This window comes from Zosterops lateralis (assembly GCF_965231275.1).
Source record: "Zosterops lateralis genome assembly, chromosome: 7".
NCBI lineage: Eukaryota > Metazoa > Chordata > Aves > Passeriformes > Zosteropidae > Zosterops > Zosterops lateralis.
Window position 1 is genome coordinate 21,363,849 of NC_139767.1, and position 27,857 is coordinate 21,391,705.

Sequence of the window (27,857 nt, forward strand, 5' to 3'; positions counted from 1 at the left end):
AGAAACGTGAAAGGCAAATCTATTGACAGCTATATTACCAAAGGCTGAAGTCTTCCACTGAGGGCTTAGAGTACAAATACTAGTGACATAAATGCATTTTTTTCTTCTCCCTTTGACAATCATTTTTTCCATCAGAAAAAGGAATATTTTGATCATTCTGTATGTCATTGATCAGTAATGTATAAAGTCATCCAGAACTTGGTCTGTTGTATGATACACTTCAGTTCCCCAAGCCAGGATAGATTCTCTTAATAGAATTGCCTTGATGCTGCACACATTTGTTAAACTGCCATCCATTGTTTATTGTAAAAAAACTTAAGAATGATGACTTTCAAGTCCCATCCTCACTTTGTGAGATGGCTTTGTTTAAACAAACTGGAAGTTATTTATGGTACACTTGACTGAAATGCAAAATAAAGAGTTTATCTTTAGTAATGTATATTACATTTAAAACCAGAAAACTCATTCACAAAGAAGAGTTTTATATGGAAATTCTCAAATCTTCTGCTTGTAAAGTTACTAAAATGGAAACAGATTCAGTAACCATTCATGCCATCTAGCTTCTTGCTCTCTCTACAATCTCTATAAAACTACAACATACTGACACTCCTTTACTTCTTGACTTGCATAAACCCACCAATTCCTCCAGGATGAATTCCTGGTTGACACAAGCAAAATAAACAAACACACAAAATATTATCAGAAATATCAGTACGTTCACTGGAGTATTTGAGAATCATCTGACCAGGACCATTTTTGATCATTAGATCATTTAAGGATCTAGCAGAAGTATTTTACCCAAATTTCCTACCTTCCCAGTTCCCTCTTTTTCCCTATTAGCAAAAATGCTCACCTTATAGCTGGGTATAGAAGGTTCCTAATTTCTACCATGACTAGCCCAGAAGAAAATCTTGAGTATGGTATTCTATAGTACTGAATATCTTAACTACTGTTGTTAGTTGTTATGCAGTGGATTTCCCTTGCTTCAATCCTTCCCTCATATTTTCTTTCAGAAGCATCAACTGCATTCAAGTTCCTACTCTATAGAAAAGCCCCTCCACAGGGAGCTTTTTGAAATGAGAACATTGCAGGACAAATACATTGTTTTCTTAGCTAACAGATCTATATTTTTCCCAGAAATACTCTCATTTGTTTTTTGCTTTTCTCCTGATATTGCCTTCTTATATTGTAGCAGCATTTCTGAGTCTAGATTTTTGTCAGCTTGACCTTTCCAGCTTACTGGGTCTGACTGTTTTTGTAATAAATCACTTGGCTTTTCAACAGCTTCCTTACTTACAAGGCTTTTCACTGGCTTTATTAAAAGTTACGGAAGGTCAGTCTGAACCATTGGTTCTTAATACTAAATCACAAAATGTAAAAAAGACAGGCTTTAATCATTTTTACAATCGACATTTGTAAGAGAAGAAAGCTTACTAGAAAGATTTTTTTTTTTTTTTTTTTTTCAAATTTCCGTGTAACTCTCAAATGTGTCAGCATTTGAAAACATATAATCTAACTATTAGGTTTGCTCAAAACAGGGAAACCAAAATTTAAGAAGTTATAGTAGTTATAGCATTGGTTAAAGTCAGATTTTGCCTACCTGAATTACACAGAGCCTACAAGTCCTTTGGGTTCTTATCACCATATATATGCTGACATATCAGCAATAGAGCTAGTGATAAATGAATTACCTCAGTCTGCAGCTCTTGGTAAGTCCCTGTGGATTTACTCAAGTGAACTCATTTTTGATGTACTCATTCTAATTACAGAGGTATTCAAGCTTTTGATACACCTGCTTGTGCAGCATATCTCTTCTACTCCAGGTACCCTACTAGACAATCCTGCTACACAGTAGAAGATACCTACAACTGTAGCTTTACATCCTGAAGTGTAGATACCTTTTCTCCTGGCAAAGACTGTTTCCCACAAGGTAGTTTTAGCCAGTGACACAGATAAACAAAAGTTAACACAGCAAAACTCTTTGGAGGCCTGTAGGTACAGCTATACAGCATAGCTCTCTGGGGGTCTTCTGCCAGTACAGAATTATGCAACCAAAAGCCTACCCTAAAATTCTCATAGCAAAAAAATCTAACACAGGTTTGACCTAAGAAAAACATCAAGTTCCTGTTCTCAAGAACAGGAGGCACAATGCGCTAAATTTGCTATAAAATGGAAGATAAAATTCCAATTAAGGAAGTCCCAGGATCTCAGTCAGGAGAAGTGGTACACAAAGGCCAGTAAGGAAAAACATTTTTCCCCCAACCCTGCTATTTATATGTCATGCATATCGTTAGAAGGGTACATTACAGTATAGTCCTTCAAACATGATTGAGATGAATAAGCTGATCAGCACAAGCTTGGACTACTGAGCTGGGGTCAGAATGGGGGAAAGCATGCAGGAGACCTGAGCTGTGATTCACTGCCTCCACCACCACCTTTACCAGTTCTTGGCATACAGAGGAGAAATGGGCAGATGACACCGATTTCTAGTTGAGTCTTTAGGTATTCAATTACTGAAGAAATTTCAGAGCAATCCAGACAGATTTAACCCTTAGTTCTTCCATCCAGTCTCAGAAGCACAAGGCTAAGAATTGTCACTTGGCTGGGAACTTGACTTTGGTGCTGGGTTAGCTAAGACTGCTCTATCAGCTTCTGTTTGCTAGTTTATGAATGACAGTTTGAAAAGTCAACATTGCCAACATAAGATTAGCATCCACAAGTCTCAGATTTGTTTCAAGTTATTTAGATTAATATTCATGTGTCCTACATGTAGGATTTTAGAATAGCAAGTTGATCTAAACCATTTTTCTCCCTGCCCCCAAATTTAAAATGTAGATCTGTCAAGAAACTAAGATAAAAATGCAGGTCAATATCAATTTATTAGGAAATTTGAAGAAATGAAAAATACATACATATGCCTAAGGGAACTGCAAAATTAGGAAATGCAGAAAAATGTATGTTAAGAGCCAACAAAAGTCATTGAGACTAAGAATAAATCTTAGATGTGCTGAAGTTATATTGAACACAACTAAAAATAAATCAGAGTTGATTCAAAAGAAAGTCTTAAGACTTATGTTCACAGTGCTTACAACATAATGTGTAAATATTAAAATCACAGTGGGTGTTGGAAAAGAGTGAAAACTCTTAAAACTCAAAAGCATTTTAGATTTAGAAGGAAGAGTTTCCAAGAGAAAAAAGATAATTAACATGTGAAATTCGGAATAAGTGACTCACAAGAGAGCACTGCTGACCTAGGAAGAGCTTATCTTTAACTACAAAGTATGAGGAAATTGGCACCAGAAACTTTCCCTATGAAATTATTAGAGAAAGCAGTTGTTTGTAACTGTAATGCTACCACTGTTCTCTGTGGGATTTTTCTTCTAACCTGTTCTAAAGGTACGCTAATAATTTTCTTTGATTTCAAAATTTCTTGTCCACAAACAAGAGCAACAGAAACCCTAAGCAGTTACTGTCTTGAGATGATGCTTTATATACTAGAATGGAACCCAACTGTAAAATTAACAGCAGCATTAGCTCTCAATTCATGGGTGTTGGAATTGATTTTAATGACTTGCAAAGCATAACTCTCTAGAGGTCCTATCTGATTTTACTCCTTTGCCAGTGATGCAGGTATTTAAAATGTTTGTTTACCTCCTTTCAAGAACCAAAAGCATTGAAATGTGCCTTATAATATTCTGTAACTGTCAGAAATGTGGTAGGGCACAAGGAAATTAGATTTTTACACAAAGATTAACTAGTGTAATATTTAAGATAATTCTTATATAACAGACTCCAAATATTCATCAGTATTTCATTAACTTTCAAATTAAAAATCTGTCTATAAATCTGTTCACAATACTTGCATAAAACATAAGCTGCATATAGTATTTGTGAATCACAAAATTCACCTTGAAAGCTTTAAGTTTATCATTCTTCCCCGTCCTCATTTCAAGATTTCAGTTATGCAATCATAGAATTTTCCAGGTTGAAAGAGACCTTCAAGATTATCAAGTCCAACCACCAATCCCCAGCACTACCACTTTGATAGTTAGCCCATACATATCATCACCAAAAAAGATTAAACAGAACATAGACTAAGAGGTAGACATACAAAATCCATCACCAACATTAGAGTTTTAACAGAAAAACAAATGTTAAGTGAATAGGCAGACAGTTCCATGAGGATAACCACTCTGCAGATGGCTGCCCAGCTGCAGGTCTGGTTAATTCAGGGCATACAGATGTTTGATTATGTTTGTTACGTAGGAGACCATCATGCAGCGAGGTGTTCACAGGGTCAGGTAATGAAGCGTTGCTTGATTATGAAGAATTCATAAAGTGTTATTTTCACAGTGCTACGGCAACTAGCATTCTTTATTTCTACTTGTATGACTAATTTGAGCTCATTTTCCTTGACTTGCCACCATCACAATAATCAAAATTCTCTTTAAATATTGCAACACAAGCATAGTTCACACATTGAACCTACTATACATTCTTATTACATGGTGTTATTCATCACTGTGGAGAAAACAGAGAAAGAATGAGAATTTAGTGACATTAAGCAAGAGCTTTTGCTTCTGTTCGGCTCAGAATGGGAGGTCACCTTGGTGAAGGCTTTTCTGTAAGCTGCTTAATTCTTCAGGGACAAATATGTAATAGCATCACACTTCACATCTCAGACTTTCCATATGAAAATCAATTGATGAGTCAGGGAACTAAGGCCCTCACAGTATTTATGGTTTCAGCTTTCCCTTTTTTTTTAACATTTAATCTTTCAATCATGATTGAAAGAGACAAGTATGAGCCAAGAGCATTAAGAAAGACATTTCCTGGAGATTTACAAAAGCATATGAAAAACTGCCACTCTAAGACTTCAGTAGTGGGCTACAGACACAACACAGAAATGAAATTCACATTTCAATTGATTTCTCTACAATAAAATTAACAACTGCAATAAAGTATGGTTAGCTATAAGGAGCTCTAGAAAATTAACGCAGTAGACATGATGCTGCCCTATGAGTAGGCATTGTGCAGCATTCAGAGTTTTCTGCAAAGCAAAACTGAAAAACTAATAAATATAAACATTGTCGAGGCCTAACATTGAATACAGACTTCCTCCCCTCTTCTGGATTCCTTTTTCCCTTGAAATCTTCCATTATCTCCTGGGGCCTCTTCCTGAAAGCACTTGCCAATGGATCTTCCAACACTACACATCCAAAGAAATTTCTGTGTACTCAATAAATTTTAACCTCTTGCCAATATGACTTTCATATTCATCCTGAATATTTCCCAAACTTGCCGACACTCTGCAAGAGCAACAAAGCTCACTCCTTTACATGCTGTCCTCTCCAGGACTTATTCTTCCTCTGAAATCAAAAACTTATTCTTCCTCTGAAATCAAAACTTTTACTGCCTGCTCAAAAGTCAAATAGGACCCTTCTGTGGTCTTTTAAACGAAAGTCTAAGTCTTTTCTAGATCATCCCAATAACCAAATTTACTGGCAGAAATCCAGGTGCACTTGTCAAGACTTACTAGGTCTTCTGGTTCCTTGTGCTCTCTTTTTTTAAGTGGAGATTTATTCATCCTACTACTGAAGTTGCTATTTAGAAACATTATTGCCTCCCTAAAAATGAGAGACAGGAAAGAATCAGAAAAGGAATCAAGTGGTAAATAAAGTAGTAAAAATTAGTGATCTCCTATGCTATCTCAACTTGTTGGTTTACATACAGTGCATGGTATAACTTTTTTTTTTAATTAGGCCATTATATCATGACAATTATTATATTTTCATAAAACACATGTTAATGTGTACTAATGTGTATACATATCAATGTGTACCTGACAGGTGGAGTAAAGGTCATCAAGCACAGCAACCCAGAGAGGCTGTAGAGTTTGCTTCCCCTTTGGAGAACTGGGCAGCATCCTGAGTAACTTGCTCTTAGTGACCCTGCTTGAGCAGATGAGTGGGACTGGATGATCTCATGTGCTCCCTTCCAACATTAACTATTCTGTGATTCTGTGGCTTTGTCACTCTCTGATCATGTACTACTGAACACTGAGAGGCTGTGGAGGGTTTTCCCCAGAATCACCACCTATTTAAGTAGATATAGCCCTTCCAAGTTTTCTTCTAAATATAATCACTTTTCACACAGTGACTAAGCACGTACACGTTATCTAGTTCTCAGAGTGCTGGCACTATTTTGCTGGCATTTCAAGTCATGCTACAGATCCACTGGAGCACCAGAGACTCTCATGTGTGAGATAAGCTTGTGGACTGCTTGTGATTACAGCAACGAGAAAAGCACTGAGGTTTTGGAAATTCATATTAATGCATTTATTCTATTGTCTTCTTTTTTCTTGTCATTCTTATGCACTTATGTGAAATCTAAGTAAAAGCACTGCGTCTAACCAAAACAACATTCATGTCCATAGGATAATATGTAATAAATATGAGCATCTCACGTGCAACTCAAATATAGCTTCAAGTGCAAAAGGACCTGTTGTCCTAAGGATTCAAAGGCACTTTGATAATCCATTTTGAAGCAAACTTTAAATTACTCTGTTCTTAAAGGCAAAAAAGTCACTGATCCATACTCCACTCCAAATAATTTTTTAAATTTGATTCCAGCAAGTTTTTAAGAAATGAGAAAGGACTTTTAAAAGCATACAAATGGCTACCACATGTGGCCAGAGAAAGAGTTAAGAGATGGAAAAATTCTCCAAACTCTCTGCAAAGCAGCCTTTGTAATCATTGCACTACTTCTGTTTCAGGGGTCACTTTGTCACATACATAAGACATAAATATGAAATTAATAAAATGCTTTCAAATAAGTACATTGGTAGAGTAAGGTACTTGAGGTAGAAGAAAAAATTAAATATAACCATTAAAAAGATCAATATATCTTCCATTGACCTAAAACTATTCATTTCTTATGACACCCAAATAGTTTAATCATACATTAACCTACTGATCTCATAACCAGTTGATTTTCACTACCTCTAAAATCATGAAGATGGGATATAACAGCTGAAAATAAGTTGCCAAAAAGAAAGGCATAAAGCCTATAAATACAGTGCATGTTACTAGCTCTCTAATGTAAGGATGCTTGGTTTAGGTAATAAATTTATTATGTAACCTAAGTAACTTAGCAATCTACAACTCGCTGCAACTGTCAAAACCTATTAAGTATTTCAGGTGGGATTAAGGGTCTCATAAAATGGGGTATTGTGAGTGATGAGATGTGTGAGAGATGGTGAGAAAATCATGATACTCCTGATTTCAATAAGAAAGTGAATTATAAAGACTTTGGTTTTTGGCAGAACTGCTTTGCATTTTCCTGTCAATGTATAGGCCAAAATTAGAAGTGAAAATTAATTTACAGATATGTGGAGCATTGAAGGGTTTGATGTTTAGATATTTTAAGAAATATGAAAAAAAAAAAAAAAAAAAAATGATTCTTGAGACACTGGAAGGGCAGTACTTTATAATATTCTGTTTTCCATGTCTTTAGTTCTATTTTCATACTAGAACCACATTTTTTGCTCTTAAGATCAGAAGGCATTTGCTTTCAGATCTCTCTAACTTTACAGAATATAATCACGCTTGGTGAATGAGAATTAACTAGTTAACTGATTTGAAGTCAGCTAGTTGAAGCCAAACATTTTATGTCTCTAGGATGATCTGGAAGCCAACTGCTTTCACATGGTTTTCATAGATTCTCAATGTGGAATAAAGGCTTGTCAGAACATATCTGCTTTAAGGTACTCATGAGAAAAGCTTTTATCAGCATGTCAAGGGTAATGAAATACTAGTATGGTTTAAATGGTTCAAAATTTTGATTAAATTACTTTGTTATTTCCTTCTAAGGTCTATCTTGGGTCCGTTGGTCTACTAAAGTAAAAATGACACAATTTTACTGGGGTGTGATTCATCCACAGTTTATCATTCCAATACAGCAATTCTACGCATTACAGAGAATTACCACTTGGCAGCTCACCTTTCTAATTTCATCTTATGAACTAGAACAAGAAACAAATCTTACCATTTCATGGCAGTTTATGAGCTTGAAATTTAAGCTCCAGGTCTATTTCCTTATGTTCTATTTGCTGGCATATAATATGCCTCCTGTTACAAAAAACTGTACTAACAGCCTTCAAATCAGGTGAATCACCTGGATGCCATTCCTTTCAAATTATTTTCTTCCATGGAGACTAGGAAAACTTTCTTCCTGTACAGAAACTGTTAGACTGAACTGGGCTCCATGGGGAATCGCTGGAGACATTATGGGATATGCTGTTCTATCACTCCAAAAATGAGCAGCACATGCCTCTGGCAAGCTTGTGCTGCTTGCACAAGTTGTGGGATTGGATAGATCTCATAGCCAAGAAAGCTGCTGAGTGTTAGGTTTTATTTTTGAACACAAAGAGTGTCTCCCCTACAAGACAAAGGGAAATATTCTATACAGGCAGAACTCTTGAGTAAGCAGTAGCTTCAATTGCTCTAGGCTAGATATGATTTTAATTTGGAAATTGGGATAAGCACAAAATTAGGCAGGATAAGCTTTTCAATTATTTGGTCCAGTGCCTATGGTCATGCTAGATAATGGTAGTAATAAACCATTATTGATCCCCTTTCCTAAAAACAGTAGTACTGTTTCTAGAGTAGTTACCTGTTCACTGCTCTGTAGTTTGCTATACTCTGGATATGTGTGGATAAGCATAGAAAAGATTTCATAGTTTACATATCAGTTTTTCTGAAAAGCCCAGGGATTATGATTACTGTGAAAGTGCTGTGAATAATGAATCTCCATTCTTTTTTTCTCCATTCTTATGCAAGTAATTTATACTACATGACAACCCTCCTGATAGTTGTCAAGAGCAGCAGAGAGGCCCTGTCAATCAGTGCATGACTTGTGACTGTTTCCTAAGCAGCAACAGACAAAGCAAACCCTACAGTGACAGTATTCTCTGCTTACTTATCTTGGCAGTAGCCAACAGCTCTTAGTATTTTAAACATGACTAAAAATATCCACCAATTCAGAGAATGATATAAATGGCCTTGCAATAGACCACATAAGGCAACATTATTTATCACCAGCAGGTATAGAGGGGAAGCACTGAAAGCAAATTTGGGAAAGATGTATTTGCAAGCTCAGTTATCAATAAGCAAATAATTAAAAATAGCAGACTGCCCTAATGTTTTGTTATTAAGTAAAAACCCCACACTTTCTTATTTAAAAATAAACCCTGCAAACATTTGATTAATGGCTGTCCTCTGGACAATTCTGCTTGTCTCTTTAAGGGGTATGCTTAGCTATAATTGTCAGGAAAGATTTATTTTAAAAACCTTTGCTGCAATTCTACATTCTCTAAATTAGGGTGAGTTTATTATTTCCTATAAATCAGAAGAAAAGCATACTCATATTCACCTCATTTGAAGATTTTACAAGGAAACAGGAAAAGGTTCCAGAGTATCCGCAATGAGTTTTGTACCTTGGTTAACATTTTGCTTTCTGAAACTAGTCTTAGACTACAATATCTCATATACAAAGGTATGCCAGGAGTTTGCAATTAGGACAAGAAAGATACACATCTAATTTATATTCCTGAAGCTTGGGAAGGCTAAATTAGCAATATTGCAGTATATAATGCAATCAAGAGTAAACTATGTAGGATTCATCCCTGGTATTGGCATAGTACAAAATGTGAGCATGTGAGGACAAAATGCAGTCAAAAACTCTTTCTGCTGCAGTCTCTCAGAAAAGACAAACAGTAAAGGCTGCTGACAATGAAAATTTTTCTGTAAAAAGGAGTAAGAAATAAGATATTTGGAAAACAATTTCACTTTTCTTTGTTTTTCAATTTATTCTCCACATAATAGTTTTTTGCCAGCATAAAACTTAAAAATTACATTAAAGTCAAATCACTTCGTCTTCACTCCCTTCATCCTCTATGCAGACACATTCAGTATTGTCCCCATTTGAAAGGTGTGGAAATGAGACTAGAGAGTAAATATGCACACAGTTAAGGACCTGCTATATTAAAAGGACTAGCACTGTATTTCTTCCCCAGCATTTTAATGTTCCTTCATAAAAGTCTATGTCTCTGGCTTTTGAACTGCTCTGAACATCTAGCTCTTGTCAAGTGATAAAATGAGCTAAGAGTTTTATAAGAAGCCTGGCTTTACTCTGGACAGTGTTCAAGACACTGTGGGAGGCTTGATTTCAAGCAATTGATCCAATCTCATGAAAGGAACCTACTGCAGTGATAAGAAGCTCCCATCACTGATTGCAGAATTTTAACCACAAGATAATCTGCCTAATTTTCTATAATAACTTACCATCCAGAGACAAAACTACTTTCTACTGTCGATATGACTTATACAATAAAATGCTGGTCATTATCATCAGCACCTAAAGAACTTGCTAGGATGAAAACAGAGCAATAACACACATAGATTTTTAATGCTGTAAAATATTACTTTTGCAAAGCAGAATGAAGTGCAGTAGAAAACTTCGTTATTGATCATCATGCACGTTCTTAATATTATTGTTGGCAGGGCCAATGTACGTGGATTGTTCATGGTAAGAGAGAGCTCTATTCTACATAATTTTATAATAAGAATTCTATTTGTCAAGCTACTGTTTGAATTGAACTAGACCTTGCTTCTGGCTAAGTTGCTACACAACCAGTTATTGATGAAATTTTGTGTCTTGGATCAAAAAAGATTAAAATTACAGGGGCAGTATAAGACAAATATTTTAATGATACTGTACCTAAATAGAGGTTTACAGCCTAAGCTGTAACTTGTCATTAAGGGCCATTTTGTGCATTTGGGTTTTTTTTAAGGTAATACCACTGTAAAGTTTGAGAGATGAAGGTTGGAAACTTGCTTTATTGTTGCTTTGAAAATGGAAGATATAGAAGGAACATAGCATTCTTTTTAAACTGGCAACATCGCTGCTTTGTTTAGTCAAGGCACAACGAAATATTTGATTTACTTTTAGAATAGACTTTAGGGAAAAAGAAGTATTGCAAATATACATCACCCTTTAGGCTTCAAAACTTCTGTTTCAAAGCAGCAGAAATTACTATTTTTTATAAGATACTTATTTAATTATTTTGCATAAATGCCTGAAAATTCTGTCACCTTTTTCTCTAGTAAGCATCTCTCTTATTCCTGTTCACTCAATTCACTCAGTATAGTACTTGTTAAAGATGCACACATTATCACTGAATGTGGCACTTCTGTAATTAGGAGCAGGGTCACTGTTTTAGTGCAGTTCTCTGCCCATACTTATTTACCTTGCTGAATGAGTAAATGAGTGTATACTCCTGATATAATCACAGTTGGATATACATTTATCCTAATTACAAGTCCTCTCTCCATATTTCTGCATTTTTTTCTAGTTACTATATTCACTAGTTTCCTTTTTATGCATAAATTTATTCTGACAATATCTTTCAGATTCTAAAGACATCAGTAGCTATTACTATTTTCAGTATCTTTTTAATATTAATAACATTTTACTGCCTTATTTCAAACTGAAAATTCAAATTTGTTGTTTTGTTATAAAGGGTCAAGTCAGAATCTTCCAGTAATGTGCCAGTTTCTCACTCCAGTCCCAGCCCCAGACTGAAATCTTATCAGACTTCTTTAGATTTTCCGTTAGAGTGTTTGTACAAACTCATTTTCACTCTGTATGCCCAGGAAATTAGGATAATGAGTTAAATGTCTCTTGTGTATTATCATTTTATGCAGACTGTGGTTTTTTTATAATACAAGTTTACAGTCATCTTCCTTGCCAAGGCTAACTGAAAAACATGAAACTCATTAAACTGTATTACAAACTAAGACTACCTTCAGTTTTTCTGGTATACTCTGTCAGCAAATAGAAAATGACAGTGCTGTCTGCATCTCTTTACATTGGTTTCCCATATCCAGAGTTCAAATATGATCTCCTACATTTATAGTTTCTTGTGAGTTTTTTATCTCCTCCATTCTTTCTCTCAGGTTATTTTCTTCAGCCTGGATTTATTTCTGGCAATATGGGCTATTGAATTATAATTGCACCAAAGAGAACAAAAGGCTGAAGCAGCTCTAATTGCTTCACCTTTCTGTTGTCTCTGCAGTGTTCTTTCTGAGACTGCCTGGATGTTAAATCACCTGCACCTGAATCACTCTTGCCATGACATGTAGAAAACGTTTGCCTGTGTTCCTGTACTATCTACTTTGGTGCTGCCAAGATCACTAGAAAAGTCAAACTCATGGAACTGCACTCCATAACTTGAATGAGACTCAGTCAGATGAGGTTCATGGGACATATTGTCTGTGTTTCCTTTGTCAGGGTGCTTGTAGAAAGAAGGGGAAGTTCTCAGCTGCACTATAAAGCAAAGATGCTCAGTCAGCAAAAGTAGATTTTGACAACAGCTACTTTTAAGTAATAACAATTCTTAAAAGTATCCTACAAAATTTCCCACAGGGAGTCATATCCTAGAGAGTCAGTGGGCTATTAGACACATTGGGGATTTCCAGCGTTAATTAGAAAAAGAGAAATAACAAGCAAATCCCAAACTCATTATAAGATCTGAGAAACTGAGCTGAGTGCATCTTAAAGGTTGAGGAACAGTTTAAAAGGACAAAAAACCTTATTTTGCATTTGAACACTGTCTTTTCCAGGGTGTGAAGTGAATCACGTACCCAGCCTGTCTACGTATCACCAGCTAACAAATAGGGCATCACAGATTCGGGCTTGTTCAGTATGTCCTTCCTGTTCTCAAATATAAGAAACTAAGTCAATAATTACTCTGCCTCTGTGTATTTTTTTCTTTCACAGCAGTCTGAATCCACATAGCTGCATCGCTATCAGTCCCAGCACTAAACCCTTAATCTCTGTATACTCACGGTTTCATGCAATGCCAGAGATCAGCTCTGCAATCAGTTCTCTGGTGTGAAGGTACAGGCTTCTTGTTAGGGCCCAGGCCCTGGCTCTTGCCTTTCCCTCTTTTTTCTGGCTGAGCTGTACTCATTTGGCAGCTATCAAAGTCCTCAGCAGTCTCAGCCAAGAAAAGCTGGATTGACACATTTCAAGATACTCACGGTATCTCTAAGGAATATTTTTGCAGACTAGCAAGCAGGATTTGATTTTTCCAGACATGACTGTCTTACAAGTGGTAGATACCATTGCCATCTCAAAATCTCTGGTTTTCCATTTCTAAAGGCAGCTGTGTAGTAAGTCAACACTGGTCTTTATTCAGCGGAAACCTGGATTCAAAGTATGGGAGACACTAAGGAAATTCACAAAGGGAGAACAGAGTGGCAAAATAATCCTCCTTCCCTTTCATCTAGTTTTTCAATAGTTTGAACATGTGCCAAAGTCACCAAAAAGCCATTATGCTTGGATAATGTTTCATCTGATCTCTGGGAAGGTTGTATTGAAAGACATTTTGTCTTTGTCAATATTCTGTAAATGTTAGAAAAGTTTTTGGTCAAAACATCTGTCCAAGTCTACTAGGAATATGTCATCTATTCCCAGCCTTGTACTCAAAACAGTGAGCACACCACGAAGAACTCCAGGATGACTAATCCCAGGCAACAGTACATGCTGGGGACTGACCAGCTTGAAAGTGGTTCTGTAGAGAAGGACCCTGGGGTCTTGGTGAAGAACAAGCTGAACATGAGTCAGTAATGCATCCTCACAGCAAAAAAGTCCAACTACATTAGGAAAAGCGTTGCTGATAGGTCAAGGTGGGCGATCTTTTCCTTCCACTCAGTGTTGGTAAGACAAATTTGGAGTGCTGTCTTAGGTTCTGGTCTCCCCAGTAAAAGGAAGATGGGGGTTACTTGGAGCCAGTTCAGCAATGGGTCAGAGTTAATAAATGGACTGCAGTAAAGTACAAGGAAAGGCTGAGGAAGTTGACTGTTTAGCCATCGAGAGAGAAGGCTTGGGTGTGTCTTACAGAGGTGGTAAAGAAGTTACCCGAGATACTCAGATTCATGGACATACTGAAAATGTACCTGGACACAGCCAATGGAAACCTGCTTTAGCTGACCCAGCTTGAGCAGAGAACTCAGGTTAAATGCCCTCATGAGGTCTCTTCCAACCTCAACAACTCTGTGACTCAGTAAAGCACATGAAGCTCTATTCCAAGGCACTTGCCACTGGATACTTCCACTTGTACCAGAATCCAAAGGGCAGCACAAGCTTCAGGGAGCTCTCATGAGACATCTTTGTTCCTGTATTCTTTTGCCTAACTCCAGCTTGACTCCAGACTTGATAAGAAGGCTAAACATCATCCATAGGTGATGGATGAAGACCTCTTGAGAAATGTAATTGTCATCTGTTGCTTTGGCAAGTGTTTGACTCATCACCAAGACTTTACCTAAAACACAGTTATGTGACTTATGGGTCCAGTTGTCAGACTAGAGACACCTGCTTTGCTGAAGTGTCAGAAAATATGATTTTATTCTCTTCTTAGTATTTTAAATTTTAGAAATTTTAATTTTAATTTTAGTTTTATACAAATGATGTGCTAGAGAATAACAAAAATAACTTCTTCAAAAACCAGAAGGTGAACTTTACTAGAACATGAAAATTGTTTTCTTTTCCTCCCTATGTAGCTGTTAAAATTATTCCACTGGTCATTCTATTTTCTAATAGAGATTTAAAGAAATAATTCTTATATCCAAACAGATAATATACATTCTGAAGATAAAGATGCAATTAAAGAAAGATCTTGGAAACTAGAGGCATATAGATTAAGAATAGATTAAGAGGACAGACATGAAATCAGTACTGATGCTCCATTTATTTGCAGTGTCTACACCAGGGTATTTTAACTGATTACAACAGTAATCACTGTTTTATTTTCACTTTTACAAGTCAAGAATCAACACAGTGGCCAGAAGAATAAGATACCATAGATGAAAATATTTTTTCTCTATACACCACCATAAATGGAAACACACTGTCATCAGTTCTAGTCAAACAGAGAACAAAGTGACCTCTTTTAGGTCCTAGGCAAATGATATGCAACTAATTCATTATTCCAGCAATCTCTGTCCAAAACCACTGTTTGGTGTTTTGAGACATTCTAAGACAAACTTCAGTATTTTCTTTTGGTCTAAAGATTTCTTACTAATGACAATTGTCTGTACTCAGAACCACAGACCCATACATAGATGTATCAGTCTGTCTTTCCAAAGCCTGACATTTGCATGACTACTGGGGGTAAAAAATTTAAAAAATCATAATTTAGAAGTATTTTAATACAACTTGTTTTTTTATTTTAAAATTGCAGAGTAGATAACACAGCATAGGTGGACACTGCAACAAATGTGTAATTGTCACAGGAAACAGATCATTTCTAGTAAACACCACAATAAAATCTCAAGATTCGGAACTATTTAAGCCTCACAACTCTCCATGCATGTCATCCTTAAAATTTTTATGAGACCCTTGGCTGAGCAGGTCTACAATGATTCTGGTCTGAGTTTAAAACTGAAATAAGATTTCCTCAAATCAACTGTCAAACATTGCTTCCAGCTGGAGCATTCGTGATGTGATAAAATTAGAATGCTAAGAAAACACACTCAATGCAAAGAGGATTGATTTAAAAGACTACTCAGTTCAGCATCTCTGATGATATCAGCTGTGTTCTGCTCGGTGATATCTGCATGCAGCAAAGCCTGCTTGATATCATGAAACTGCACTGAGCAAAAGACCCTTGTGAGCAGCAGGATGGGCCCAATGATATATGCCTAAAGATGGGTGAGCCTGGTGTTCCCTCAAGCTCTTTCAGCATTTCCTAGGCTCATGCTAGGCTACAGGACCTTGGGCAAATGTCGGTGGTGAAACTTCAGTGAATGTAAAAATGAAATCAGCAAGAAAAACACAGAAATTAAACCATTAAATTTTAACTAATTGACACCCTCTGTGAGAAGGAGAAGGAGAGCTGGTTCTTCTCCCTGACTCAAAATCTGTTATTTCACTCTTCAAATATGTAAAAGGCTGTTACAAAGAGAAATATAGACCAGAAACAGTGTAACATATAATAGTAGAAGATACAATAGTAGTAAGGAATAAATAGGTCAGACATAAACAAAAACCCAAAAAACCCCAAAATCCAACCAACCAGAAAAAAAAAAATCCAAACCTCTAACCATACAGTTAGTGATATATTACCCTGTGAAAAAAACTCCTTTTGAGACTGTAAATCCCTTATCACTGGTGCATCTCACAAACAGGTATACAAACAATTGTCAGGAATGATTTGATACATCTGATACTGCCCTCAGCAGGGAGTTGGACTAGATAAGCTCTTACATACCCTTAGACTGTGCTTTTATGAATAACATATGGAAACAGGGACAAACAAAAATATTTACATAACATCTGCTGGTTTAGTATATAAGCACGCATACAAATAAGGGAGGTTTTTTAAAATATTTTTTCTCCTACTAGAAACATATAAACAACTGAAATTTGGTAGAATATGGCATGAGCAATGAACCTTCTGAAAAATCCGAAGCTAATTCATTGGACATGAGACCTTGAAAAATATGATTACTAGAGACTAACTCCATTTCAATGGAGAGAGAGCGATTCAATTTCCAGCATTAATCCTTACCAACATGAAGCTTAAGCCTAACAGGATCTTAGCACTGCTTATAAGGGTAGCATAAGTGTTTTTAATTTCATAACTTATGATTCTAAACAATGTGTCTTAAATAATTACAGAGAAATCTCTGGGCTTTCATGGTTTGAAGCAAGTCAATGTCATGTCAGTGGATGAACAAATCAGAAATTATCAGCTTCCAAAACCAAGTTAAATTAATTTTAAAAATGACACTGAATTCTAAAATAAACTAAATAAACCCTAAATTCTTACTCAGTAATTAGCAGACAGTGATACATCAATGGGGGGCAGAGAGTATGAAAGTTCACTTTAAAATTTTAAAAGAATGAGGTGTATTTCTCATAGTAGGCCAGTAATCTAGGATACTGAAGATTTAGTGTCCTCCCCTCACAGGGAGGCCTTAAGAAGTCCTTGTCTGAGTCTGGATATACTTGAAATTCTCTGGCATGGGCTTTTGCCATAATGACTTGCTCAATAATAGATAAAAATTCTAGGTAAGACTAAAGACCCATTCATTAGAGTGTTTTTAAAAAATTTTGACAACTAGTGCAACACTAGGAATGAAATCCAGTCTCCTGTATACTTGTAGAGTACAGCAGTGTCAAAACTCTCAAAGTCTTCAGCATAACTGACATTGGAATGCTGCTCCCTAAATCCTTCTTGAGTCCACTCTTCACTTGATATCAGTGTTTCTCATAACTAGAAAACTGTTCCAGTTAACAGACATGGCAGGCAGTGAGAAGAAACTTGCTGGTACACTACAGTCTGCACCCCTCCTGGAGCCCACCTTTGATTATGTTTCAGTAAAAAAATGGGAGAGAGACTCATCCAGTTTCCTGCCTGGAAGTCAAAGATTCTTGTATAGCTTGTTCTGCCAATGCCAATGACCAGCTTTAGCTAAATGAGACAAGTCTGACCAAGCATATGCTGAAAGAACAGGTTTTTAGTCATCTGGCCTAGGTTTCCCTGGTGTATTACAGTTTCTTACATATGTAAGAAAGTCAGCACATTTTAAAAGAGAAACTAGAAACAAATATTGGAAAAAGAAAATGCTGTCACATGAAATGCATGTTTTTGGTACCCAGACTTTCACATGGTTTTTTATGGGTGTATATGGGGTATATGTATATTATATGGGGTGTATGTATATTTTTTTATTTGCCAACTGTCTTCAAAGCTTTTCCTCCAGTAAAAGTCTTTAGATAAATTCAACTGGTAATTTTGAACACTTTATTCTTAACAAAGAGAGGAATTTTGAGCCTCAAAACAATATTTCCACGTGCACTAGCTAGTATATTGGGTATTTTTATAGATGGCTTTAATGTATTTATGAAATAGATGGGGTTTCTGCTGACTAAATAGAAACCTAAAATTCTCTTAAAAATCACTTCATGGCACTTAAAAACAAATTCTGTATTAAAGCTACTGTGCTGGATTATTATCACAGAAATGCACTGAGTGATTTGTACTTCAAAAGTTAACTTAATTCAAACTCTGAATGTACATGAGCAATGATCAGATACACATTTATTTTGATGAGATTTTCTTTCAATGGTTTTGCCCAATGAGGGAAGTTATAATGCCTCAGAAAACTAATGATAGGGTTCATGTATCTTAGAAAAAAAAATTTACTAATAGATGATCACACAAAGTTTTAAATCTCTTAAGCAGTTTTCTCAGTGAGCTTAAAGAGAGCAACAGATCTTTGAGAATTTTGACAAGGAAACCCACCATCCTGAAAGAGAGGAACAGATTTGTTTGAATTTATACAACACATTAAAAAATGAAACCTGCTTAGATGAGCAGAAGTTTAATTTATTTTCTTCCCCAAAGTCTTTGACAGAGTTAAAAAAGAAGCAGACTTTCAAATGTTAGGAAAAAAAATTGACAGCAACAGTTATCTTATTTAATGCTTAAATATTTCAGATACAACCAAGAAACAGATTTCTCTAGCTTAAAAAGAGAAGCTGGAAAGATTTGCTTTCTCTGTCACTCAGATACACAAAGACACACCAACAAATCAAAAGAGCCAGAGTTTGTGTTTAGTATTTTACATTCCCTAAGCAATTTTTTTATTGCTTAATTCTGCCACTGGTAAATATTTCCTGACTTTCTGAAGCAGAAAGTGACACTGAATCTGACTGATGGAGATACAGGAGTATTAGCTATTTCATACGTGCTCTTTTTTAACCTCTTAGTGCCCACAACCACAGCCACAAAACCCAGAACAACTACTGTAATATAAGACCCGTATTGTGTCTTAACCCTACAACCCTGACTGAAGATACTGAGCAACTTCTTCAATTCACCAGTGCAGGGAATCTGTACCTTTCTTGCCGCTGTGTGAAGGCAGTTCCAGCAGCTTTGGAGAGAAGCAAGGTTAAGGGTCTACTTTGTTTAACAATCATTTTAGAAAACACCCAACCCAGTCCAAGGGACAAAGGAAACTTCAGTCTTCTCTGGCCAATAGGATTCACTGGCTGTGAGTTTATTATCATTCATATGGTTTTCTGGTGCACTTATACAAGAGCCAGGCATTTCAGGAACTTAAGGTAGGTTACCCTGATTTTACTGTTGGCAAAGCACTCAGACACAGTATGCTTGAAAGCACAACCCACTCAAACATGCTATTATTAGAACCAGGTGGGAAATAATTTTCCCAATCTGGGAACACCTTTGAAATTAAGAAAAGAAAAAACTCTTTCCACTGTTAATTATAACTAAAAGCCGAAATGTCTACAAAATCTGAAAATTGGAAATCAGTGGAAATCAGTAGAAACAATTTGGCTAACTAGAAACCATTAAAAGTGACCAAGTTTGGAAAAAGTATTCAGAAGATACAGATATGCTAGAAGCGCACTGTAGGAGAAAGGAATTGGTGAAAACATTGTCTGCCCTTCAAATTATACTCATTAATAATTACTGTGAAGGATAATTAAATATATTGGTGAAGAGCATCTACATTTCTTGAAAACATCAAACTCATTGAGTTCTCATTTCCTTTTCCCTTTAAATTCATATGCTTGCTCACAAAAATCAGTCATGAAATTATAGACTCCCAGCATGGTGTAGATTTGAGTTAAGAAATAGCAACAGTAGAATTTTCAGTATTTTGAATTCAAATTCCTTCATAAAGCCTCTGAACAAAAGTTTGTGACTTTATAGGTTTGTATGCCTGCTTTTCAGTTTCAAGGAGAGGTACAATATATCACTTAGCCTATGAGAGACTGAAAAGAAATGTTGCCTTCAAAATATGTCTGTAAATTCAGGAATGTGAAGAATTTCACTTCACGGAATCAGATGTCATGTTAATGTCATAGTACAGATGAATATTTCCCCATAAGTGTCACTTTCTGTGTTAGGCAGCTTTGAAAATTTGAGTAAAAAACATACAAATAAAACAACTTCTGAAAGCTGTCTAACAAAAACTCAGCATGGCTGTCTAGAGGCATTTCATGATTATTTGTTTGGCTACACAATGTCACACACTGAATGCAAGGTCAGATTCACCTGTGACATTGGAAGAAAAACTGAACTCAGATGAACAAATTATGATCACCTATAGTAGTGGCAAAACTGAACTCTCAATTCATGCACTTCCGCACAATAGAAAAGACACAGATACTCTAAAACTCAGGGTTTGTAGTTTCTGCAGTTTTTAAGTTGTTCTTCCAATACCCCATAGATATTTATGAGAGGTATGTTTAACAACAGTGTATTTAACTAGGCAACAGAGTTCCATTGTCAAGACAGGGTGGCCTTATAGCAGAAATTGTAACATGCTTTCAAGTCTTGTAATGTGTTTTCCAGTTCCATGATGAATCTTGTTTACATTTCTCTAGTTCTTTGTAATGCAACTGCAAGAGCAGCAGAGCAAGATACCCTAACTCAGCTTTCAGTGGTACTAGGATTGACAAGATGTGTGCTCCAGTTTTAAATTGATATTTTGCCCCAGAAATGTGGTTATGATGCCAAGAATAGAGTTAGAGCAAAGAAGTTGGCATCAAGAGCAAAATTACCCCCATAAATTCAAAGATAGGTATTACCTAAACCAGCTAAACTTAAACATGCTGCCTCATTTTTAGTACTATTTCTCTTCTTTTGTGTTCAAGAAAGGAAAACAAAAAGGTTTACTGTAATATCAGGGTAAGAAATCTTTTTAAAAATCATTTTGCCATTAGACATTTCTAAGATGACAAAAATTTTCACAACAGGAGATGATAAGCAACAGATATTCTTCAGCATAATTATTTTTAAAACTGATGGCTGTAAATATGTCTAAGAAAAGACAAGTGAACCCGATGTATCATAAGAAATATCAGCATTTCTGTCCTTACAATTTAAAATATTTTCTAGGCAGTTACGTCCTTGTTTTGGAAAGTATATGCTGTTTTAAGCAACAAAATATTCTGGTTTTATATGCAGCAACTCTAACATGGTTCTTTACTGTATTTTGCTAGCATCCTGGTTTTTATATGCTGCAATAATCAATCATTCCCTGCTAGAGAGAAACGTGCTATTTCTAACGTTTTATTTTTAACAGCATGTTTCATAATAGATCACATTCAATTCCATTTGTGAGCTCCCCAAAGCCCAAAATAGCAGTAAAAGATGGACAGTTTCTGGGTAAGAAAAATATTTTGGCTGAGGATATTTACAACTTGGAAATATTTAATCCTTAATAAAATAAAGGTTAGCTGCTGTGAAGCTGATAATTAGAGCTCAAGAACACTGAGGCTGCCTGATAACTTCTGGTATGTAGGTACAGAACTTCCATCTGTGTTTTGATAAATCTTATTCTGTTCTCCAGATGCTGACTTGAACCAGGAGGCTAGGGCTGAGAGCATGAAAAGCTATTTTTAGCTCTCATTCCCTGTGTGAGGATCTAAATGGGCTACGTAGACCCCAGTGAATGGTGCTTATAAAACATTTGCATGGGGACAATTGTGGAAGCCAGAAGTACCTAGCACAGAAACCTCTCCCTTAGACATATGGTTCTAAAATTGGCCTAAATAGCTTAGATGGCTACTGCAATGACCCTAAATTACACTAAATGTATTGTGTAATATACACAATACAGGGTAAGCAAAAAGGATATTTGAAAGTGCTGGACATTCAGCAACAGGAGAAACCATATTCACATTTTCTCTATGGGTTTAATAGTACCAGAGAAATGATTCGATATACCTTGGCTGTGTATGATTCAATGACCCTTTGACATGTGTGGCCATTCTGTATTTTAGTATATTTCATTACAAAATAAAGAATCAAACAAGTAACTGCTCAAACATTAAAGTCAGTTTTAAGTCTTCATACCTGGGCACATAAATCTGCTTCAGGTTTTCAAAAAGACTCACTGTCTCGGAGCTGAATATTTTTGAAGTCCAATCACTTATTCTGGCAATAAAATTGAGTTGAATGAGTTTTATTGATAAATTAAAACCTACTTATTACTGATTGAATCAGGAAAAGAAAAATGAGAGCATATGTGGAAAATTGTATCTAAAGAACTGGTAGTCTAGAGGTATAATAGATATAACAGGTATCATGTTTAAAGTAATGTGTCTTTCCACCAGAACATATTACAATTATAGAAAAGGTGGTTAATTGCATAGAAATTATTAAATTAACCTATTGATCCAGAACAGTAATAACTTGGAATAATAAGAAAAGAAGATGACATCATTAATCTTCTCTTAGAATTGAAGAACACACCCTGTACAAACTTTTAAAAGAGTAAAACAAGCATGTGTCTGCTGGAAACAGGTAAAATTTTGAGAATATGTACTGCAGCCCCACCAGATAATAAAAGAAATTTGCATTGTGTCTAAAATTAAAGAGAAAAAATTGTCATTTTAAGTGCACTTGTAATACATAATTAGATACGCTGTTGGGATTTTTGTTTGTTTGTTTACTTTCTCTGATGCTTTCTTAAGGATGCTTGAGAGGATTTGGCTCGATTTTCATTGGCCAGCCCACAGTGATCCTTTGGAGACTTGTGTAACAGAGTCTGTGAAGAATATTTTAAAATCTCATCTCCCAAATTTACAGTGAAGGAGATGAATTTTCTGTCACTCTTATTTGCAGCTCCTTCAAATATCTATTTGGGCATGTATTTTCCTACTTCTTAACACCTCTGAAATGCTTTGTTTGGCAGAATGATCAGATATTTTACGAAAGTATTTTAACAGAGTAAAGCAAACTGTTTTCCCTACAGCTGTCTGATTTGCCAGTGGCAAAGTGTCATGTTATTAGCAATTATTTCCAAGTTATCATAACATCTCTAAAGCATTTAGCAAGCCACTGTCTTCATTTGCATTTTTAAATGAAGCATCTAATGGAGCATTTTAGATGCATGAGTGTGTTTGATAAAGGTTTTGGACATTTAAAGCCTTAAAAGTTAAAAGTGCTTCTGTGTTGGTTTTTTGTTTGGTTTTGGTTTTGGTTTTGGGGTTTTTTTTGGTTTTTTGGGGGGTTTTTTTGTAACTATGTAGATTTAGAGAATTCTTTTGAGAAATCAAGATTTGAGCATTTTAATGAAACAGAAAAGCTAGACTTTGTATTTCCCTCTGACAAAGAAAAAAGAATGTCCATGCCTCCCTGTTTTTTAAATGATGACATAACAAATTGTATGTATCAAACCAGGAAAGGCTGTCAGAGCAAAGAGTGGGTTTATTTATGCTGTATGTGAGCTGTGGCATATGATGATCAGCCAAAAGCTCAATGGATTCTAAAAACTAGAATATTTCAATTGAAGGGTATTAAAATGAGTCAGTGCAGACCCTCTCCTCCTTTCTGCTGTGATAACAATGGAATTTCAGGCTTTTCTAGAAAGGGAGTGGAACATACCTGCTCCTTTTTACCCTTCTAAACATTATGGCAGACAGGTCAGAAGGAATTATCACTTGGCTCATTTTATCAGTGATGCAAGTGAAATTACACAGTAAGTTTACCATCTGGTGGGAAGCCTCTACATTGTGTTTCACTGGTTGCAAATACATTGCACCACTGCAGGAACACACAACATGTCCATTTGAAAGTTAAGTTGATGTACATTTGGTTGAGTATGAATGTGTGTTTATGGCAAGATTTCCTTGCAGGAAAAATATTGGCCTCACCTGACTCAGAGCTTCTAAACAGCAGTATTTTGATAATAGTGGCCATACAGAATATGTGACCTTTTCATACCAAATGTGTAAGTTTTTCGTACATTTCCATGAATCCATGTCCGTTTCAGGATTTCTCTTAGGCTTGTAATGTAATTAACTTCTATTTTGATTTTTTGCTGAAATTTTCTTTCCAATGACCATAGTTAAACGTCTTCTAATTTCACAACATGATACAAAAGACAAAGAAACTTCTCCATAATTAAAAATAATTAATTTGTATTGATATGAGCATAATGCAAATTTTTATATAAATAATATTAATATCATATAAATTTAGCATATGGCATTCAAAGATTACATAAACATTCATTATATTGTAGCATTGCTGGAGGAAGGACATCAAATATGGTGAATTGATCTGTTTTCTTTTTAATTGATAACCTTGGCCATAGGAAATTAATTTAATGGAGCTACTTCTGGAATGAATCCAGGACTCCACATAACTCCAGGATTGCAGACCTCTATTCCAGTGAGTTCTCTCTAGCTTCCTGGTGTTATCCTGTGTGGTATGTGTTAACATATCAATAGTTTTAAGATCTAAAAAAATCTTTGTACTGACTTCCCCATTCTGGACCATCTGTTGTCCTCAAATCACATATGCAGTTTACTTTCCCCTCCAGCTCTATGTTTGTTTCTACAGTCAGCTTGGGCAACAAATTCAGAAGCAAGGTATAGGGTGTATGTACCTAAGTATCTGATTTTTGTTGAATTAATTATATGATTGTGTTTTGCCAACAATGCAAACAGAATTCTCAGTCATAATGAAAATCATACTCTAATTCCTTTGTCCGGTGCATCAATTTAGTTTCAAATACAGCACAATAAACACTATGTTGTATTTGAAACTAAATTGATGCCCTGACTGAGTCACAATATGACTCCTCCTCTTTTTTTCCCTCTTTTTTTATTTTTTTTCCCTTAATGCCAATTAATGCTATTAACACAGACTTAAAGAAAATAATTTCTAGCTCTTTAAAGATTAATTATGAAATCATGCATCGGAATGGTGCTTACACTCCCACAGCACTGCAATGTACACAATGGCGGCGCGTAGGTAAAAGCGCAGTCATGATACACTTTGTAACCTTTTCTCAGTTTAGAAAATACAGATTAACAAGTAAGGAAAAGAGGAAAAGAGCTGGCGCAGCAGTTTCCTCTTTTGTTCATTCACTGCCATTACTGTGTCAGATTCTTTATTTTTCAAGACTGCCATTTTCCAGCAAAGTGAAATGCTAAATTGCTCAAACCATGAGAAATAATCAGAAAGAACTACATTCATCTTAGAGCACCGGAGCCAATTTGTAGTAGAAAGTGAGAAAAAGGAGCAACCTGTTCCCTCTCCAATGTAAATAACATGCCTGGTTTTTATCTCAATTATATTGCTAAGAGAAAGGGTAAATTCTGCTGAAGACTTCCACACCATCAGTTACGTGTCACTTTCCTGGGATCAAAAAGACAAAATGCAGTATTATTCAAAGAGTAAAGTTGTCTTCATGGTTTTATATATAACAATAATCCCAAACTCTGCTTCAGTGCTACCTTCAGTGCCACCAAAGTTTCTATGAGAGAAATGTATTAATGTTCTTTTATATGGCAAGTAGTTATATACTTCTAGTGTTACTAGTAAAAAGCTTGGTTATTTCTAAGGATCCACTTTGAAAATGACAAAAGACAAGTTCAACAATCCACTTGCCAATCAAGCAATATTTTTTTTCCAGTTTAGTTCACCAAACTGTGAAAATAAATTCGGTAGGAAAAAAAGGGGTTGTATGGAGAACTTAGGATTATTATCTTCAAAGTGAAGAGAAAACACAATTGCATCACTTGGAGAAGAAATTCTGGTTTATAATGGAAATAGCAAGAGTGACCACACAGATATCATGTGCCACCTACAGCGTGTGAAACTAATTGTAACCAAGATTCTCTGATAAAAGCTTTTTCTTTTGGTTGACCTATCTCCAGAAAAAAAAAATTAAATTACCCACTATAAACAGCCCAGGTCCCCAGTTTTTAATTTAAGACTCCTGTGGGAGGAAAACAGGGCTGATTTTAAAGGGAGGAAAGAGAAGTTCTCTCTCAGAGAAAACTGTATCGCAGCAAAAAAATACAAAGCCACCTCCCATGCCTTCTCAAATTTCTTTTCACAACAACCTTGTTTTTTTGCTGTTAGGATGCCTTTGAAAGCAAGGAAATTTAATATTTTTTTTACTTTTGTTCCCCCCCCCCCCTTTTTTTTTTTTTTTTTGTTTGTTTGTTTTGTGGGGTTTTTTTGTTTGGCTTTTGGAGGTTTTTTGGGGGGTTTTTTTGTGATGGTTTTGCCTGTTTCATAAGGCAAATCTGTTTCTGGACTCCTGCTCTACCTCTATTTCACAACTCAAGACTTTACAGCAGGGAAACTGAGTTTCTGCAAAGCAGAAATTGAATATAAATCTGTAAAGTGGCAGGACAAAACACTCAAAACCAAAGGCTTTTTTTCTCCACTCTAGCAAATTTCCATTTGTTTACAACCTAGTTTAAATCAATCTAATTAAATAAGAACACAGTGATGACTCAGATGAACATAACCTACATAACCTTGTCTGGAACGCTAACATTGTTATTTTTGCAGCTGAAGCATCAGCTGCAAAAATTTGACAAATTTAAACCTTAGCTAAAGCTTGACAAATTTAAACCTTAGCTAAAGCTAGATGATTTTTGATGTTAATGAAGACTTTACTGCTCTTATTTCTTCTTACTAAAGTGCCTGTATTATCTCGTGAGTGTACATCAATTAACCATAAGGATGTAATTCAGAATAAAATCTTCTTGACAGTGAGTGTAATCCTGCCTAATATCAATTCTCCTCTTGGCTAAAGCTATTTCCTTTCCTAGACTTGCCACTGTGCAAATAATCCTAATCAATACCACAAGAAATCTTAGCCAGAGAGGTCAACCTGCCACAGAAAAAGATACAGCACTAATTATTACTGAGAATTGAGTTTCATTTAAATGCTTTATTTCCAGTCAACCTTGTAAAGAATCTGATGCAAAACTAATCTAGAAAAACAGTTGTTTACGTCACAAAAACTGTATTATTTATTTGGAAATTATATCAGCAGAAAGAAATTATAAACTAAAAGTCTTCTAATATTGATGGAAGTGGAATTTCCTTTCTTTTGGATCAAGATAAATTTCAATAAGATCTGTAGGTAAAATATTTTATCACTCCACTGTGGTTCACCTTATCTCCTAATATTCAAGCTGCTGATTTCACCATACATTATAAAAGGTATATTCTTTAAATGATAATTTTTAAACTAGAATCTAAAATTTTGAAGTGTAGTCATGGCCCAATATTTATACGGTGCAGGTAGGACCTCAGGCTGATATTATTCCTGAGGGTTTTAAAAAGGCTATTAGTTGGCTTCTCTGTCCACAGTGTCAAGGTACAGCCTGGATGCTGAACAGAGATAATCTTTAAGGCCATCCAAAATACAGATGAATTGTGCAGCTTCAACTGGTATATCTACAGTGAAAGAAGGGTAGATTAACCAGAAGTGTTCCTTCCAACCTGCCTAACCATAAGAATCATTCCAATATAGTGCCACTATCCATCTTGATTTCATTCATTTGGGTAAAATTGATATGAACAGTAAAAGTTCTTGTTCATTTACAGAAATATTTGCCCAGCCTCTGGAAATCATATTGTCATTACATGTAACTGCTGGCTCTATCTTCACCATTTCTTACAGTGGATTATGTTGATGTCACTCTTTTCCAAGCAGCTCTATTCATTTGGTTTCCTCTGATAGCCTTTTTTCTCTCTAGCAGTAAAAGAGACAGGAGAACATCAGTTTCAAGATATTGCAGGTGGCCTGCTTTACACAATTCCATGTGCACTGGTATAGCTGCTGAAAGCAGGGAGCAAGTAGGTGTCTCCCTGAGTAAACAAGTTCAGTAGTGGTGTCCTGTTAGGTGTTTGATCCAAAGAAGGATTGACACAAATGGGCAGAGGAACTTTAGAAAAAATCTAATAATATAACCATTACTTTCACTAAGGGACAATC

At 35.7% G+C, this 27,857-nt stretch overlaps 1 protein-coding gene across 1 annotated transcript in view; it reads left to right on the forward strand.

The window, feature by feature from the left end:
• The window catches only part of KCNH7 (potassium voltage-gated channel subfamily H member 7), a 209,485-nt gene that overhangs the window by 47,913 nt on the left and 133,715 nt on the right, over positions 1–27,857 (forward strand). The gene's annotated exons all lie outside the window — the stretch shown is intronic.